This window comes from Pteronotus mesoamericanus, unplaced genomic scaffold, assembly GCF_021234165.1.
Source record: "Pteronotus mesoamericanus isolate MK-2021 breed Mesoamerican mustached bat unplaced genomic scaffold, CSHL_Meso_final contig_58, whole genome shotgun sequence".
NCBI classification, from domain to species: domain Eukaryota; kingdom Metazoa; phylum Chordata; class Mammalia; order Chiroptera; family Mormoopidae; genus Pteronotus; species Pteronotus mesoamericanus.
Genome location: NW_026555205.1, coordinates 6,608,825 through 6,621,607, shown reverse-complemented (window position 1 = coordinate 6,621,607; position 12,783 = coordinate 6,608,825). Strand labels below are relative to the sequence as shown.

The following is a 12,783-nucleotide window of genomic DNA, read 5'->3' as shown; positions in this document are numbered from 1 at the left end:
TTAGTGTCTTCTAAAAAGACTGTAAACTTCAGCTCTTGAAATTGCTCAGCAAAATATGTGTGATCCCTCGTGATAGATACACATAAATTGCTAGGTTGAAGTATCCATGAAATTAGAAAAGAGAAAATACAATCAGCATAAATTTACATTCCATTGTACCTTTGATGACTACAGGTAAACAAATGTGTTTTCTGATAAGAGGTTCAATTTTAAAAAAGCATTTATTGTTATTGACATTTAGCTGCATTTCAAGTATTTTTAAAATATTGCTTCATTTTAAAAATTCACATATTTTAATTTTAAATAAAAGAACATGAGAGAATATGACTTATCTGAGTCATGGTGGGACTGAAGGCATAGCATCTTGTTTGATGCCTAGAGTCATAACAGATGAAAGGTTACCAAGGAAAGGTTTCAATGTATTTCTCAGATGAAATGAGGAAGATGGTAATTATAAGCTCTAAGTCTTGACTTTAATAAAGAATCATGAACATTAAAAAACATTCTAATAAAACACTATTTTATCATAAATAATTGATTATTCATCATAACACTGCCAAACCCAATTGTAAGTTATGAAAAATTTGACATTATTCTATTACTAAAGTAGGAGATTTCAAACATATTATAAGTGGTTATTCATTTGAAGAGTTCTGGGGCTCCTGAATGAGTTAAAGTTGTAGGTATGATATGAAAGCAATGTGCTTATATTTTTGTGCAGGTATGTGAGAGAGAGGAAAACAGGTAAGGGGGAGGGATACGAACACATAAAGGTTTTCATATAACTGCCCTGCTCCCCTTAAAGTGGCACCTAGAATTCCCTGAGTTTGGAGGTCATGCTGCAGGGCAGTGTCATGTTGCAGGAAGAAAAATGTTGAGAATCACTGCCTTAATGTTTAAAACACTTAAGAGTGATTACAAAGTCATTTATAATTTTTTCTGAGAAAACCAACTTAAAATAAGCAGATCCTGCCCTGACCAGTGTGGCTCAGCTGGGTTAAGCATTGCAGCAAGGCGAAGTGTTGTGGATTTGATTCTCGGCCAGGGCACATGCCTGAGTTCCAGGCCAGGTCCCCAGTTGGGGCATGTGTGAGAGGCAACCCATTGATGTTTCTCTCACACATGGATGATTCTCTCCTCCTCTTTCTCCCTCCTTTCCCCTCTAAGAATAAAAAAAATATTTTTAAAAATAAATAAATGAAATGAGCAGATTCTTAATTTGGAGGAAATTGCTTATAAAAATCAACAATTAATACTTTCAGTGATGCCCTGGCTGGTGTGGCTCAGTGGATTGAGCGCCAGCCTGAGGACCAAAGCGTCACCTATTCAATTCCCAGTCAGGGCACATGCCTGGGTTGTGGGCCAGGTCCTCAGTAGGGGGCACGCAAGAGGCAACCACACATGGATGTTTCTCTCCCTCTCTTTCTCCCTCCCTTCACCTCTGTCTAAAAATAAATAAATAAAATCTTTAAAAAATAGTCTCAGTGATATTTATTCTATTATTCAGAGTTTCTCTCTTCTATTCCATACATATTTTTTAAAAAACCAGCATAAGCATACAATAAAGTATATAACATGGTAACTCTTCACTACTATGTATCTTTAGAATTCATGGATTTAAAACCTGCAATTTCAGGAAGTTTGAGTAACCATTAAAGTTGTGATTAAATAATTTTTCATTTTGATGAGACATTTATTTGAAGAATTTCAATCTTGTGTAAAGGCTAGTATGTGTGAAGGATTTGCTAAGTTAGTAAGTCTATCCTAACATCAACTAGGCTTGGATGTTTTCTTTGCATTGTAAACTAAGCAACAACTCAGAAAGTGATAAAATTGTTTTTAAAAAATGACCCTCCTCCCCAATAAAGTATATTTCTACTGCTGGTAATTAATATAAGTAAATTATTTAAGAATCATAAAGCAGTGTTGGTTCTTAGCCAGAATATATTAATTTTGGATAAGTTAAAGACTACTGTGTTGAATTCAGCTTTGACTCAGATCTATGACATAAACAAGTCTGCCATAGAACACTTTATGAGGGAATTACATGCCAAAATATTATTTGCGCTTTCCAGATAATTTATAATCCGTTGGGTCAGGCTTCTTGAAATCTGTTTTTCTTCACCTAAATGATATTAATGTGAGAAGAGACACATCAAGAATTTCATAAACTCAAATAAAGGTGTTCCTTCAGTTCACCAAATGTAGACTATTTAGGGTGTTTGCTGAACCCTTAAAATCTATTCTTAGGCAACAGATTAAAAACTCCTGACTGTAGAAATATCAAGAAAGGAAGAAGCATTTATTTAACCATCAACAGAAGAATATAGTTTAAAACAAAACACTAGAAAAAAGAATAAATAAATAGCACCAAATAGACTTCCAAGCACTCCAATTCCCTACAGGAATGGAATCATACAGTAAAAGATAAGCAGGTGATTGAAGTGTATGCTATACCTCCTTGAGAACCATAAAAAAATGTTTTTACATTCTTCCATACAGTTACATATAGCCATGTCTGTCCCCAGATTACAAACAATACCAAATCTACAAGGATCTTATGGTGTCTGTTACACACATAGATGAAAAGATACCCAGTTGCAGGTAAAGAGCTAGAAGGAGCACAGTGGAATATCCCACTTATTCTCTGCTTTAAAATTTCCCTTGAAAAACTTTTAGAAACCTTTGAGATCGAGCACTGCACTGAACTCAAAATCAAGCCTGTTAAACAGTGTTTATAACATTCCTTTAGATGTTCAAATCCATTGTTTGAAAAAACCTGGAAGTCATAAATTTACATCCTATCCACCTTCGTTACTCCACCACCTCCCCAAATTGAAAAGGTAGAGGTACCAGTAAATACTTTTCAAGATAATGCAAACACTGTTAAAAATTAAGTGGTAAAAACTCTATAATGTAGTTAGCTGCTACCAATCCTTCAGGTACTTAAGACTGCTGCTCTCAAAAATGACAAAGCTCCAGAAAGAAATTACGTTGATGAAGAGGAAGAGAAGAATCTGTCTAGATATATACTTCAATTTTGGGGTGAGAAAGATTGGGAGTCAAAAGTATGCAAAACAATACAACACTTCTGAGAACAGGAAGGCAAAAGTAGCCCTGCTGGGCTGGTGCAAATTAGTTAAGTTAGTAAAGGGTTAATGACTTCATTATAGGATGGTGAATAATTATAACTCTTCATGAAAGTAAAAAAAAAAAAAAAACCACAAGACTAAAACTTCTGTAAAAACTAAATATCTCTAGACTGAACTGGAAAAAACACAGCAGAGTCTAAGAGCAACCCAATGGAGATGGGAACTAGGACCCTTTGGACCCACAACCTTTAAAATGGGATTTGCTTGTTCTCTTGACATAGCCAAACAGGAAAAACCACTGACTTTTTTTTTTTTACCTGATTGTTCTCCACACTACAGAGGTCACTGCCTGTTTAAAAGGCCTATTGTTTGAAGCTTGTGAAAATTAAATTGGCCTCTAAACAGTTCAACCATGCCTAAGCAAAGTTATCTCTCCACAGTCTAATGACGACATTCACATCTGTTCATAAAGATTTTAAGCAGAGAGAATCAAGATGGCAGAGGAGTGAGTGGAAGTCACACTGACCTCCTCCCAGGACCAACCTGGATTTAAAACTAAATTGGGAAGAAATCACCTGGAACAAACAACTGAACAAGAGCAAGAGAGGAGCCTTGTAACCTCGGAGACAGAAGAATCGGCTTCAGTGCAATCTAGCTGGTAAGGAGTGTGGTACAAACCTGAGACGGCAGGCAGGGCAACCATGGGCCGCAGCACCAAAGGATATTGAAACAGCCAGTGGGATCCCCCTGAGAAGAGCGGGGTATAAACCAAAAGCAGGGATCTCTAGGCCACAGCACCAGAGCCCAAAAGGTACACAGAAAACAGCCAGCTGCAAAAAGTGGCAGGGTTGCTCTCCACCACAGGTGGATGAAGACGCAAAGAACTGCTAAAGGGCCAACACATAAATTTTCATTTGCGGCCACTTACCCTGGTCTCCGGCAAAGGCGGGGGCGGAGTGGGCTAGAGACGCCTGAGGAGAGACTGGGGGAGGAGGCTTTGGGGAGAGGACTGAGGGAGTAGCTGGGGGAATCTCGGTGCTGACTCACCCCCCATGCGGTACCCAAATCGCTCAGGCAGACACCACGCCCCCTGAGCCGCACCAGCATCAAAGGACCCAATAGCCCCGCCCCCAGGTGAAATTCCACCTCGCCCTGTGCTGTCTAAGCTGCCTACTGAGTGCAGAATGGCAGCCACAGACAGTAGATCCCTGGCGAGAGGGGACACAGACTGGGCTGGCAACACTTGAGAGATTGGAGACGGAGGCTTTGGGGAGAGTATAGAGAGAGTAGCCGGCAGGATGCTAGTGCGGACTCCTCCTACATACGCAGCAGTGTGAGAGGATCCAATAATCCCACCACCAGGAGGGACTCCGCCCCTCCCTGAGCTGTCTAAGGTGGCCTGCTGAGTATAGAGTGACTAGATTAACGGCTGAAGGACACAGCCACAAACAGTAGATTCCTGGAAGTCTGGAACAGACTGCCTAAGGACAGACAGTGACGACATCTGACATCATCAGGGGCAGATCCAGAAAGTAAAAACAGCGGGGTTCAACCATAGAAGTTCATACCACAAAGTCAGGAAATCAAGACAGATCAACTTAAGAAGCAGAAGCAAAAGAGAAGAGTCTCTATCAAATAATGGGAAGACAAAGAAATAGGCCACACTCAAAGGGAAAGGAGGAATCCCCACACAAAAAAAAAATAAATGAAATAGAGGCAAGTAAACTCTCAGATATTGCGTTCCAAACAATAGTTCTAAGGAAGCTCAATGAGCTCAGTCAGCTCAGAGAGAACTACCAGAAACTACAGGGAAACTACAAGGAACTTACTGCAAACTATATCAGCATGAAAAAGGACATAGAAACTATCCATAAGAGACAAGAGGAAATGAAGACTACAATTTCTGAACTGAAGAACACAGAAGAAGGAATCCAAAGCAGGCTCGATGAAGCTGAGGACTGAATCAGCGAGCTGGAGGACAAGGTAGAAAAAAGCACCAAGAAAGAGCAAGTAAATGAGAAAAGACTCAAAAAGAATGAAGAGGCATTGAGGGAAATGCAGGACAACCTGAAACATAATAATATCTGGATAATAGGGATACCAGAAGGAGGAAGGAATAGAGAACCTGCCTGAAAAAGTAAATGGAAAACTTCCCTAATTGGAGCACAGAAAATATCACACGAGTCCAGGAAGCACAGAGAGTCCCATTCAAGAGGAACCCAAGGAGGCCCACTCCAAGACACATCATCATTAAAATGGTAAATATCAAAGACAAACAGAGAATCCTAGAGCAAGCAAAGGGGAAAGAGGTAGTAACATATAAGGGAGCCCCAATACAGCTAGCATCTGACTTCTCAACAGAAACCCTGCAAGCCAGAAAGGAGTAGCAAGAAATATTCCAAGTCATGAAAAGCAAAGGCCTGCAACCAAGACTGCTCTACCCACCAAGGCTCTCAATTAAAACGGAAGGCAAAATAAAGAGTTTCCCAGACAGAAGAGGACTAAAAGAATATAACTCATCCAAACAAGCACTACAAAACATGCTAAAGGGACTGCTTTAAGATGAAGAAAAAGTTTCTATGAATACCCAGTTCCTTTTAGAGTTGCCAATACTTGATATTACCAATATTTTTAATACTCATTAATCTGATTGTAACAATGTTGTTATTTGAAATGTCCCTTTCCTATTTGGTGAAACTAAGCCTGTTTTAGTATATTTCTTGCCTATTTCTATTATGTTTTCTTAAAAAGCTTTAAATGACTTTTTGGTATTCTTTTCCCATTTATTGACTTAAGGTTTGTAGAACTTCCCCCCCCCCAAAAAAAAAACCTATTTACCATGTTTAGATGTGCTGCATATACTTTTCTATTCCTTGTCCTTTTAAATTTTTTTATATGTATATTACTATATAGTTAAATGTTTAATATAGTCATGTTGTCCATATTTACTTTATAGCTTCTGGGGTTGAATATTTTACTTCAGGTCATGAAAAATATTAGTTCTATTTTCTTCTAAAACTCCTTAGATTCTACATATTGATTTTTAACTCACCTGAGTATTTCTTGTATAATGTGTGAAATCGGGCTCTATATTTGTTTTATTTCAAGTAATAGTGGTCCATGCACCTTATTTGTGGAATAAGCCTTATTTTACCCGTTATTTGACATATCAACTTAATCATACATATACTAATCAGATATATACATTTGTCTCTAGAATGTTCATTATATTTCATTGATCTACTTGATTATTTCTGTGCAGGTGTCATGTTGGTTTAATTGCTGAGACTTTATTATGGTTTTAAATGTTTTTTAATATTTTATAGTTAACTTTGACATTTAAAACAAATAAATAAAATCAATCTGCATTTAAAAAGGAAAGAGAAAGAGAGAGCTGGAACTCCTACCTTTTGCGACAACCTGGATGGAACTGGAGAATAATAAGCTCAGTGAAATAAGCCAGTTGATGAAAGACAATTACCATATGATCTCACCTATAAGTAGACTCGATTCAACAAAATAAACTAATGATCAAAGTAAACCACAGGCTCGGAAACATGGAGCAGACTGAAAATGACCAGAGGGGAGGGGGAAAGAGGACAATGGTGGAAAGAAGGGGAAGGGACTAGACAAAGAACATGTATGAATGACCCAGGGACATGGACAACAGAGTGGGAATTGACTGTGGGGGGGTGGGGGTGGGATGGGCGGAGGGGGGTAACGGGGGAAAAATAGAGACAACTGTAATAGAACAAACATGATTTATAGATTAAAAAAATAAAAGAAAAAAGATTTTAAGCACATTGAGAATGATCAGGAACCATTCGATTCCATTTAGCCTCCTCCCCAGTTATGAGGCCGGGGTTCACAATCATCTTAATAGGTCAAAATCCATTATATTCCTTGAAAAAATTGATTCCAAAATATTTCATTAACACTATTTCCTTATAACATCTGGCATTTCTTCATGTTGCAGATTATTCATAAGTGAAGGCTCTAATATGAGGGAGTCCTCATTTACTTATAAACAAAAACTAACTACAGAGAGAACACTATTAATGAGCATTGTGCTAATGTTGTGTTTTTCCTTCCTGAGCACACGGGCACAACTTTCATGATTATGTGGCTAGAACCTGTCAGAGATCAGCCTCATAGGTGAGAAATAATTTCCTTTTTCAAACATTCTGGAGAATGAAAAAAAAGAGGTACTAAAATAAAATTAAAATTTACATTGATCACAAAGGAACCCTCATTCACTGCTGGTGGGAATGTCAACTGGTACAGCCACTAGGGAAAACAGTATGGATGTTCCTAAAAAATTAATAATAGAGTTACCATATGACCCAGAAACCCCTCTTCTGGGTATCTACCCCGCAACTTAAAAGCATTTATTCACAAATATATACACGCCCCTGTGTTCATGGCAGCATTATTCAAGGTGGCCAAGACATGGAGACAACCAAAGTCTCCTTTGATAGAGAACTGAATAAAGAAGATGTGGTACATATATACAATGGAATTCTACTCAGCCATAAGAAAAGATGAAATACTGCCATTTGCAACTAGATGGCTATACCTTGAAAATCTCATGCTAAGTGCAATAAGTCAAACAGAACAAGTTAAGAACCACATGATTTTTCTCATATGTGGAATATGAAATGGAAAGCAACAAATGAAAAGAAAGAAAAATATACAAAAATGTATAGACACAAACAACAGTACGGTGGTTACCAGAGGGGAGAGGGGTGAGAGTAGTAAAGGGCGAAGTGGGTCAAATCTATGGTGATGGAGGATGGTCTGACTCTGGGCGGTGGGCACACAGTGCAACATACAGATCATGTGTCACAGAAATGCACACTTGAAACTTACGTATCTTATTAACCAATATTACCCCGATAAATTTAATTTAAAAAAATAAAAATTCAGCCTCCTAATTTGCAAGGATCACATTACTCAGCATTAGTTCACAGGCTTACTCTTTTAGTTTATTATTCTCTCTTCATTTCTTTGACCTAAAGAATGTTTTTTGACCTTGCAAACAAAATCTACAGTGATCACGAAGAAGTTTTGGGTTCTAAACTTATGCCTTAATATAATTAAAGATAACTCATCAACAGAAGACTGAAAATTTTGCTTTTCTTCTTCAAAGGGTAATTGTTCAATATAAAATGAAAACATGTAGTTCTATTGCAATTCAGGAAATTATTTCAGAATTTTGATCCTAAATATTGTTATAAAATCTTTAAATATTTTGCTTATATATTTTGTATCTTAGAGTTGTGGCATTCTTGAATAGGGCATCTTAAGAACACACCTAGAAACTGGAGGACTTCCAGTCAAGATGGAGGCATAGGTAAACACAGCTTGCCTCCTTGCACAACCACAGCAAAAATTACAACTAAATTACAAAACAACTATCAACCAGAATCATCAGAAAATCAAGCTGTGTGGAAGTCCAACAACCAAGGAATTAAAGAAGTCACATTCATCCAGGCAGGTACGATGGGTGGAGATGCGAAATGGGTGGTCCCATACCCATGTGTGATGGATAAAAATGGGAAGCGATACTTCAGGAGCATGGGATCCCAGCGCCGCCCAGACCACCCAGCCCAGGGTTCCAGTGCCAGGAAGATAAGTCCTCATAACTTCTAGCCAGAAGGGGTTGGGGCAGCAGAAGAAACTTGGGGATTATCAGGCATTCTTCTTAAAGGGTCTGCAACAGTTGTAATATTTACGCAGACTCACCCCCTCTGGGCTTCAGCACCAGGGAAGCAGCTGGAAGGGCACCAGTGGCAGATAGGGAGAAACTGTGATGTCTGGCATCAGAGCAAGTGCCAGGGCACAGCTTCCTCCCAGACAAAGCTCCAGGGGCCATGCAGCAACACTGTCCCCTTACCGAGCCCTCTCCCACATGGAAGAATGGAGCAGTGGCACCATATCTGAGACTCCATCAACCTGGTTCACATGGGTTGCCCTGCCCTGGCAATTACCTAAGGCTCCACCCCATCCAACTAACCTGTGTGCTTTTCTACACTAGGCCATGCTACTAAGACAGGGAGTCAAAGCAGCTCTGCCTAATACACAGAAACAAACACCGGGAGGTTTCCAGAATGAGGAGACAAAGAAATATGACCAAAATGAAATCACGAAACAAAACTCCAGGAAAAGAACTAAACAAAATGGAGATAAGCAATCTATTAGATGCAGAGCTCAAAGCACTGATTATTAAGACACTCAAGGAATTCACTGCATACTTCAACAGCATAAAAAAGACCCAGGTAGAAGTGAAGGTTACACCAAATGACATAAAGAAAAATTTAAGGCAACCAATAATGGAGTGGATGAAACTGAGAATCAAATTAATGATTTGGAACATAAGGAAGAAAAACAACCATTCAATCAGAACAGCAGGAAGAAAAAAGAATCCAAAAAAATAAGGATAGGCTAAGGAGCCTCTGAGACATCTCCAAACATACCAACATTCAAATCACAGGGGTTCCAGAAGGAGGAGAGAAAGATCAAGAAAATGAAAACTTATTTGAAAAAATAATGAAAGAAAACCTCCCTAATTTGGTGAAGGAAATAGACATACAAATCCAGGCAACACAGAGAATCCCAAACAAGCTGGACCCAAATAGGACCACACCAAGACACATCATAATTAAAATGACAAAGGTAAAGATAGAAAACCTTGAAAGCAGCAAGAGAAAAGCAGTTAGTTGCCTACAAAGGAGTGCCCATGAGACTGTCAGTTGATTTCACAAAAGAAACTGCAGGCTAGAAGGGACTGGCAAGAAGTATTCAAAGTCATGAAAAGCCAGGCCCTACAACCAGGATTCCTCTCTCCAACAAAGCTGTCATTTAGAATGGAAGGGCAGATAAAGTGTTTCCCAGACAAGGTTCATCATCACCAAGCCATTATTACATGAAACGTTAAAGGGTCTTATTTACAAAAAATAAGATCAAAGCTATGAATGTTAAAATGGCAATGAATTCACAACTATCAACAACTGAATCTAAAAAACAAACTAAGCAAAGCAGCAGAACAGAAATAGAATCATAGATCTGGAGATAATCTGAAGGGTTATCAGTTGGGAGGGGTAAGGGAGAGAATTGGGGAAAAGGTGCAAGGATTAAAAAGTACAAATTGGTAGGTACAGAATAAGCAGGAGGATGTTAAGAACAGTATAAGAAATGAACAAGCCAAAGAACTTAGATGGATGATCCATGGACATGAACTATTGGAGGGGACTGCCAGAGAGAGTGGGAATACTAGGTAGAGGAGGGCAAACGGGGAAAAATTGGGACAACTGCAATAGCATAATAAATAAAATATATCAAAAATGGTGAAAAAAAGAATACACCTGTTAGACTAATCTATTTAAGCTAATTTAATAAATGACATAATTCAATAATTAATAATCTATCTTCCTAAAATTATTGTAATTCCCAGTACCCACCTTATTTGCAACATCCAAGTAAAATTTTTTCAATATTTGGAAAGAAAAACGTGGTTTAAAGCCATTTATTTATCCTATAGCAATTAGGGTAGTTTCAATTTTTTAAATTTTTTTCAGAGGTTTTATTTATTTATTTTTAGAGAGAGGGGAAAGGAGGGAGAAAGAGAAGGAAATATCAATGTGTGGTCACCTCTTGAGCGCCCCCTCCTGGGGACCTGGCCCAAAATCCAGGCATGTGCCCTGACTGGGAATTGATACAGCCACCCTTTGGTTTGCAGACCAGCACTCAATCCACTGAGCCACACCAGCCAAGGTAGGGCAGTTTCATTTTTAAATTACATAATCTTTGTAGCTACTCAATTTCCCCAAATTCATGTTTGATACATTGAAGTTTAGAAGGCACTCAGGCAAAGGATGATATAGCCAAAGTTAATCTGACCTATGCTAACATCTATTGGTGAATGAAAGCACTTTATCTATACAGCAGACTGTTGCTTGTGTTATTTCCCAGTCTCTTGTCCAGGTTTCAAGACATTCATGACATTAAAGGAGCTGCTGAGATAGAACAACTGTACAAAAGGGAAACTTTATCAAGGAAGAGGCAATTCGGCAGCTCAGAGGCCATTAATAGTTTAACATTGTCAACTGGCAGACCTTCATTTCCCAAAGTCTGAATTCTAGCAAGTCTCCTGACAGGTTCCCTTTCTTGCTAGGATTCTCCCCTCCACCCCATCAGCCAATCTACCTTTGATTGGTACCTACTGATTACTGAATAATGCTTCTATTAACCTCTGTGTCTTCAAGTTGTTTCCATGTTTAGAATGCTTTATTCATCTATGAAAGGTCTACCCAGATCAAATCCTATTCTGTCCATGAAGCCCTCCTGTAAAACTCCAGCTACATTAGTCTTCATCCAAACTCTTCCAGACCTCATTCATTGTCTCCATCACTCTGGCCATTAAATCATGTGAGACCCCATCATCTGTTTCATGAATCGTGTCTCCTTAGTATGACTGCAAGCTTTTTAAGGGCAGGCAGCATGGTTTATGCCTATTTTACATCCATATCCAAAAAGGAGCCTAGCGCAATGTTTGGCCCACAACAGCTATATTACTTGTTGAACTGAAATATTAGAACTTACCATACTATGAAGAGCAGTAGTAGCTTAGAATAAGACATGGGTTTTGATGTAAAACACAGTGTCTTAAGATGATGCTGGCAAATATATCTTGAAGCTTGAACAAATACTCACTTTTAAATGTCTATGAGCAAAGGGATAACCATGGTGAAAATTTTACTTTCCTCTTTAGAACTGCAAAGTCATCTCTAAATGGAAGAAGACAGAAACTGTTCCAAAATCCAAACTAATACATTACAATGCAGTGATATGTCTGTACCTCTGCTAATTATAAAGAACCTACACTGGTTATGTTGACAACAGGGCAAATAAACAACTTTCAAGATATGGCTTGATCATATCTAATATTTCACAGATGTCACTACCACATTTAGATGTGAGCTTTTCATTAGAAGCAAGTGTGTGCACTTTAAGAAACAATTTCAAGAAGTACTTAACTAAAGTGGTTTATATATACACATATGAAATTAAAGGCCTTACTTAAAATATCCCATTAAGCAAGGTGTCTTCCAATTTTCCATCTCTCTAGAAAACACATTTCCTCAGAAATATCAGTCAAAACCAATGTTGTCCTTTAATGTCTAGTTAAATGTCTAGTCCACTTTTAAAAGTGGGTGAACAAGGGTAAAGTATCTACCTATCAAAGACATTTCCTTATATTACTAGAAAATTCATTAGAAAGCTCTAAAGAACAGAGGATGAAAACAACAACCTAAAAGGTAGGCTAGAAAATAAATTCTCTTCAAATATTGGTAGTTGGTATTAAGTACACTAATAAATGATAACTGCCAGGCTAAATACTAAGAGGCTACAAGTCTGAAACATTTTTTAAAGGATACTTCTGATGCCAAAGCATTTAATCTAGTTTATGTATAATTTTCAATAAATTTGGAACAAAAGCCCTGGCTGGTGTGGCTCAGTGGATTGAGTGCCAGCTTATGAACCAAAGGGTTGCCGGTTTGATTCCCAGTCAGGGCACATGCCTGGGTTGTGGGCCAGGTTCCCGGAAGGGGGAACTCAAGAGGCAACCCCACATTGGTGTTTCCCTCCCTCTCTTTCTCCCTCCCTTCACCTCTCTCTAAAAATAAATAAA

At 38.4% G+C, this 12,783-nt stretch overlaps 1 protein-coding gene across 1 annotated transcript in view; it reads right to left on the bottom strand.

Moving 5' to 3' along the window:
* AMMECR1 (AMMECR nuclear protein 1) overlaps positions 1–12,783 on the bottom strand; it is a 132,679-nt gene that overhangs the window by 108,082 nt on the left and 11,814 nt on the right. The gene's annotated exons all lie outside the window — the stretch shown is intronic.